The sequence below is a fragment of the Stigmatopora nigra genome, chromosome 5 (assembly GCF_051989575.1).
Source record: "Stigmatopora nigra isolate UIUO_SnigA chromosome 5, RoL_Snig_1.1, whole genome shotgun sequence".
NCBI classification, from domain to species: domain Eukaryota; kingdom Metazoa; phylum Chordata; class Actinopteri; order Syngnathiformes; family Syngnathidae; genus Stigmatopora; species Stigmatopora nigra.
In genome coordinates, this window is record NC_135512.1 from 9,853,951 (window position 1) to 9,861,653 (window position 7,703).

Here is a 7,703-nt window from a genome sequence, read left to right on the forward strand (position 1 = left end):
AAGGCAAGTACCTTTTTTCATTCATTTTCTGAACCGCCTTATCCTCACTAGGGTCGCAGGGGGAGCTGAAGCTTATCCCAGCTGACTGAGTTATGAGGTCGACACACTAACACTCATCTGCTGGGCTGCCTACTTATAGTTTTAATATCATAATTATCTTTATTATGTTAAAAATATACTGTAACTTAAAAACAAAAAAGCACATGCTAGGGAGAGTAATGTAACTTTGCTTATATGTACCCTAGGTATTTGGAGCTATTAATGTTGTGCTACGTGCATTTATGTCAATCTTTATGATCTTAAAATCTTAAACAGGGTTTTCATAAATGACTAGCTCAGCCAGAGATGAAGGATAAGGCACGTACCCTAACCTTATCAAGCACAACATTAAACTTGAAGTTGCAGTGTTAACGAACCCATTACAGTACGTTATCTTTGTTGCCAGTCGGTATGTAATTATGGTTCGGGAGAATGTGATCTGACAGAATAGGCCATACAAAGCAGTTTGACAGCTTCTTTCAGGCCATGGGTAATTTCTAAATAAATAAAATAACTACAGCACTTGAAATGTTATAGCATAAAGTAGCTGTAAAACCTCAGTTGCTCACATTAGCAGAAGATTTTTGTTGGTTTGGAAGTCTCTGTTTAACAGATGTAAGCCATTACGGCACTGATTACCCCTCATCACCCTCACGCACACAAACACGCATACTAGATAAGTTATGGGGAGAACCCAGTGCAGCCTACAAGCAGACAAGAGTGTCTGGGTGTTTATTTGTATGTGTTACTAAGATTTCTTTTTCATTTTTTTTTTTTGGATGAGCAGAAAACAAACATTTTAATATGATCGGTTTGGGGATTTGTGTTCCTGGTATTAATATCAATCCTTTGTGGATTTGTGTATATGCAGGTAATCTAATTTGTGTAATATATTTTATTTTTTGTAGATGTTTTTCATTTTTTGTTTCCTGTCAGCTTTGGTAAGATGTCAGTTATCATGTTTTGGTTTGTAACAAGAGATATTCAGAAATGTAATGACTGTTGGATGTAAAAGGGTACTGTTTTAGAATAAAATGGGAACTTTTATTATTCTTAGACATTGTAACAAGAATTGTCATAATTTTCTACCATTTACATACAGTATTATATTATACCAAAATCAATAGGAAAACTTTACAATAGTTTACAAGATACATATCTATCCAAAATATTTGGCCACACAGATATAAAGTGAGCAGGTTTTTTCCCTCAAACCTCTTTCTGAGCAACTAATTTAATAAAGCTTTACCTAAATTTGGTAAAATGAGTGTTGATATCATTAAGGTCAGATAGCATTTAAACAACATTGTCATTTTGAGCCAGTTAGTTGTTTCACACTAAGATCAGGGCGGCTTGTGTCCTCACTGACTTTGGGGTGACTGAGAGGGAATACGGTCTTTGAGGGCAATTGTGGCGAGAGATGAAGCAAATAAAAGAGGTGCACAGGGATGGAGCTTTGCAAGAGTACACCAGTGACCCTTGGCTGAGCTCTCCCACCCACAACTCTGCAACAGGCGGAAATGGGGGAGGCTGGGGGATCACAAACACTGAACGAGCACTGAGGAGAGCAGCATAAGACGCTGGGGCGTGGGGAAATGGGAGTTCAGGGCAGGGAGGGCTGGAAAACAGTAGACTGATAGCGCAACAACAATTATAGGGCTTTGGGTTCACCAAAACATGACATTGGTAATTAACGTTTGTCAGATTGTTACAAAAAAGGGGGCTGTGTGTGTGAAGAGTGCTTTATGAAGGCATATACTGTTCCGCTATTTTGTATTTTTCCTTCCATTCAACCTTTCTCAATGTCTGCAAATATTCTAAACATCAGAGTCATCAAGTTAGTTTTCCTTCTTGAATATCAGCCAGGTCGGCAAGCTTAGCTTTGGTGCTGTCATCATCTGACCTTCATTTAACAGACCACAGGTTGTTAAGTTTGGGAAGGCACTTCTAAATTGCGTTGGAAAAGGTTCTCCCTCATAGATGAGTGTGCAGTTTTGTAAATTTATTCTGACATCACAATGTAGAGGCAGCTGCTATCTCGCCACCAAGTTCAAAGAACTAATTCTTTGCGGAAGGTAATCACCTGTACGGATTGTACAATTAACTAACCTTATAATCTAATCACTAATAAAACAATAGGGTTTGTAGTCAAAGGTTGCTCACAATTTGTTTTTTTTTTTGATGAGTACAATCACATTTTCTTTTCAATTTGTAATGCCATAACCAACAAATTTATAACTCGGCTATCTAGCATAAGACACTTTTTATAGGGCCTCTCATTTTTACTATAATGAACATCTGTCGAACCCACATTTGAGGAAGTGAGAAATTTCCTTCACTGTTCTCTTCTCGGTTTAACTTATAAAACCATGCTTGGCTCCCATCTCCTGTAAGCCATAAAAGTAAACTGAATAACGTACGTTCCTGTTAGTCATTGTTTGGTGACTTATTAGTTGCTTATAAATCTTAATGGCTCGTTTTACCAAGCCATTGTCAATTTCATGTCCAACTTCATTGGGAAAGCAATGGCAGAGGCCTTTTAAATACTTGCAGTCATACTGGGAAGTTTTGAAAAATTAAATGCCTCAGTCTAATCACTGTTAAAACTAGATTTTGTGATTTTCCCAGTCCAAACATTCACTTTGTGACCAGGTTCAAAATGTCTCCTTGTTCTAATCTCAACTATAATTTAATTGAGAGTTTTCAAACACTAGGTAATATGCTGAGCACGGTTTTTGTGTAAATGCCTTCACGCTCACAGTGTTTTACATTGAAATGTTTTTACGTCATCCGATTAATCTCAGATCTTGTTTTGATTTCTTTTACTAGGTAAACTGAATGCCTTTATAAAAACTTCATTGTGAACAAAGAGCTCCTGAGAGTGAAAAGCGAGAGTGTGAGAGAAGGGAATAAGGGGCCTTTGAGTCTGTGATCGATGAGGTGGCTTTGTTTGACTTCAAAGTTTTCTGGAGCTGTTCAGGCCAAGTTCTGGCCCTAGATTTTGCTCTTTCAGTGCTTTAACTGAAGCACATGATATGTCTCAGACCTTGCTGGAAGCCTCCCCCTGCTGTTGCAAACAAAAAAGATTCAAACAATGATACTCTTCTTAGACTGGTGCAATATGTCAATGGCTATTTCCCCCCATTTGTTACATTCCCCCCCTCATTTCCTTTGCTTTTTTTAACCATTCATTTTTATGCACTGCCTTGTTTTGTGTCCACTACCCCAGTAGCCTCAGGAAAATCTGTAGAGCTGCAATTCTTTCCCCCCTTTGTGATAGTATGTGTGATAGGAATATATATGGATACCTATCTCAGGCTTTGTAATTGTAATTGATGTAATTGACTTTACCATTCATCTTTGAGTGATACCAACCATGCAGAAACTAATTGAAACACGGAGAATGTTCATTGTACAACAAGTGGTGAGAAGAAAAGAATGATAAACTATAAAGATAATCTAGTATATATGTAGGCCAATGCTGACAAATTGAGCATCTTCAAGTATGACACTGGCTGTCAGAGGTTAAGCTTACTTGAACACCTTCACACCTTTACAAGTCGATAATGAGGCCAAACGTGGATTAAAATCAGTAAATAAATGAGTCACTACATTCCTCACAAGGTTTTAGATGGTGAAGAAAAGTAACAAAATATAATGTGCTTTTTATTGGCAACTTAACACTCATTGTCTTGGTGTAACTGACATTAAAAGCAATCATTAGTAGGCTGATGATTTTTCACATTTACTGTAAGTAACTTGTGGAGACAGTTGTTACAGTAAACACTTGTCTGCACATGTGGTAAAGAACACTAACACCTTGATCTCTTACTTCCTCTTATTTGTTAAAATCAGATTAGTCAAGAGGATGTACCTCTTTTTGTAGTTGTGTGATTCACTGACTTTAATAAGCAGCATGCTGCTCTTAACTAGCCTCAAATAAAGGTAAACCTTTGTATGTGGACGGAGGTGGCACAATGAACGGAATACATGTGATTATAGGAAATATTTATCTTCACTACTCCTGCAAAAAACATGCTATTACTGAACACCAAAGTAAAATGAACAGAATGAATGAACAGGCCCACTAAAGTACATATCGTTCCATTCAGGAACCTATTCAATTAGGTTTGTGAAACATAGCCAGAAATATAATGAGATTTATCTAATGACAATTTGCAACTTTGGATCTGAGCCCAGATTTATTCAGACTTCTAAAGAACTCAACACTTTGACTCCCAGCAATATACCCCCACCACCAAATTGGTGGTTCTTCAAAGAATCGAAGAGGTAAAATTGTTAAAATAATTTTCACTAAACAAACCTATTTTTACCAATAAAAAGTTTGACTTATGATAAACCATATGTAAAACCCAGTATTTACAAGGAGACAAAAAGTTTTGACTTTCCATCATATGGACAGTGAGGGAGCTGTTCTTCAGCACCTGAGTCTAATCCTGTATCAGTTAATTTGTCAAACCTTCCTTATTTAGTTCTTTTGTACTTAAAGTGAAAAAGCTATTTTCATATTAAAATAAATAATGCCCTAACGGTGGACAACATGACTATTCAGTTAAAAATAAAACAACATTTTTTGTTTTCATATTGCATGTTTTGTTAAATAGCCATTACATCTTAAGAAAACATGAATCCTCATGTTTTCTACTATAAACACATTAATTCAATTAAAAAATCAAATAAAATAAAACTAAGATTTATGTTCACTGAGCTATGTCATAAATATTTATCCTTACAAGGGTGATGCAGCCTATAACAACTGACTATTTCCAAGGTGAAGTAGACCCAAATCTTACTGCCAGCCACATATGCACTAGACAAAAAAACCCTTCACCCTCAGGGTCATCACTACAGATAATATTTTTTGCCACACCTTCCACGCATGTTTGGAAAGTGGGAAGAAAACATAATCATACAGGGAGAACATGCAAACTCCAACCTAGGATTGACCCCTTGATTTCACATGCTACTATTTATCTGTCAAGCATGGGGGGAAAACATTCCTTATGACTTGGCATTGAATGTTTTGAAAGGGCAGCTCCCAAATTATATCTTAATCAGTTTGGGTGGGAGTCAGACATCGAGATGAGTTTCCGGTTTCTTCACTCCGAGTCATTAATGGGTGTGGTGTTAAGATTTTAGCATCATGCTTTCCTATGGATAAGAAGCCTTAAATTATATATGACTGTTACACTTCATGTAATTGTTGTCTAGTCCCTGTGTAGGCAACTTCAGAATGGTACAGGTTCAAACAAAGATGTAATTTGTCTTGGGTTAAGGTCATCTTTGTTTCTCGTTGCTCTTTGCATTTTCTTGTTGAATCACTATTTCCCCTAGTGTTTCCCCAGGATTGACCTAAACCGTTTTTCAGTGAAGAAACAAACTTATTCTGACTAGGAAACAATGTCAACAGGTAACTTTTAAGTGGTCATACAGACTATGATCCAATGAGATCCTGAATCTCGTCCCCATTTGAGCTCCCTATTAAAGGTGATTTAATTCATATGAACAAGCCACAGTGTAAAACAGAACACTTTGGGGACAATATCGACTCTAAGAAAACCCCAAAAACCAAAAATGGCTTTCGTAAGAATACCTTCACCCCATTTGGCCTCTTATTATCTTTACTTGCGGGTTTTGGGAGTATGTTGAACACACTTCCTGTGAACCTGTGTGGTATTTATTACAGCCTCATTTTTGTATGACTTGAGACATATGGACTACAGTCTATTTATTCTAGAGGTTATTCATTACTTTTATGCTGTTTTTAAGAGAGAGAAAAAATGAAATCTAAGATGTATAACCTAAATTGGTAGCAAATGTCCATCCTGCACATGTCCTCAAGTAAGGACAACTTAAAGCACATCAAGGAAGCTTTACAAGTTATGGCTTGTTGTTGGGACAGGGAGGACAAGGTGATTTGATTGATTTTGTCTTGCTTACCACTGGTCTTTTTGAAGAATGAAAACATGACTACATAGAAATAGCGCATAATGTATCTTTACTTGTATCTGGACATTCAGGAACGCAGAGTATAGTAGACTGCAAAGGTTGACTCGAGGCAAATGGTCTTTTGTTGGTTCTTTGGGCTGACTTGATTACATTTGGAGCTTTCCTTAATATTTGACCTAGTTAAGTGTCAATAGGAGCTCCTGGAGCTTTGTGGGTTGGAGTTCGAAGTGAATGGAAGCTGATGGGGCGTTTTTCTGGGTCCTAGAATGTTGACCATGGAGTCAAATAACTCAAATAAATTCAACGTGTGCTTTGTTGATGGACCTTTCCCGAAATGTATTCCAAGAGGAGCGAGTAGAAGTTTGAAATTGAGTTGATTTGAAATCCTTTATAGAATGTTTTTTTGTGTGGGTCCTAGTTAAATGTCAATGAGATCGTCCTTCAATGGAAATTTTGTTTTGGATAGCTAAATGTTGAAAGTCACAGGAGTGAATAGAGATGTAGTGTTATTATCTACCAGATGCACACATTTTACATCACAAGTTGGCTCCTGTGTATTGGAATATCCTTGAAACGACAAAGGTGTCCCCACGGTATGTTTTCCGTAAAAGTGCTTTTGAGCTATATGAAAACGTAATCATAATGGAATTAGCACATAATGTTAATGGCTTTGCCATTCTGGTCAGCAATTTGACAGATAATATTAAAAAACCCATGTTTGCATGGAGCCTGCACTGCTGCTGTTAAATTCTCTTCAAAGGGACTTTGAAAATCTCATTTTCATGCAAATGCCTCCAGGGAGTCATTTGCTCTTTTCTTCCCTGTGCAGCCCAAAAGGCTCAATAAAAGCCAATGGGCTGAAGGGAACTAGTTGTTGTTGCACAAACAGCACATGTTTTGCTCAGTGTGGGTCCATGAACAGTTCTACTTGGGCCCCAGTTCATGTTCTCCTACCATATGGGCCATTATGAAGTTTTCTCCAATAAAAAAGTTCATTAAATGAAGATTTGAAAGTAGTATATAAACACAATGCATGAATTGATAGTCATAAGGCTAATCGAGACTTCAATGTGTACAACATACATACCCCCAGAACATACTTAATATCGAATCTAGTTTTTTTAAAATGGTAATTTCTTATTATCACGTATCCCTAATTATTTTGGTTGGATGTTATAGCCTTAGCGGAGATAATAAAGAAACACATACAATCAATCATTCCTTCATATTAGGTGGAATGGCAAATTAAGGTAATAGTTACTCCATAATTGGGATTGGTGTCCTACCCATTTCATTTCCAAAATCGAGTTTAAGGCACATCATCTAGAGGTGATAATACACAGTACACACAACTAAAGTTAATATATGAAAGTTTAATATTTGCACCAATGAAGAACCTCCATTTCTGCATTATCTTCATTGTTTTATTAATTGAACCTTTGCTAAATTTAGTCAGGTGAATCAAGTACTGATAAAGCAGGATACACCATGAATTGTTTTACAGCCAATTGAAAGTAACAAGATGACAATTTGAGGGTTCAATCAGCCTACCATGTATGGTTTTGGAATGTGGGAGGAAACCAGAGTACCTGGAGAAAACCCACACAGGCACAGGGAAAAACTGCCTGTTGTTGCTAGACACACTCGAGAAGCCTGGTTGAAATGTAAAGAAAATAAATAGAAAAGTCCAACAA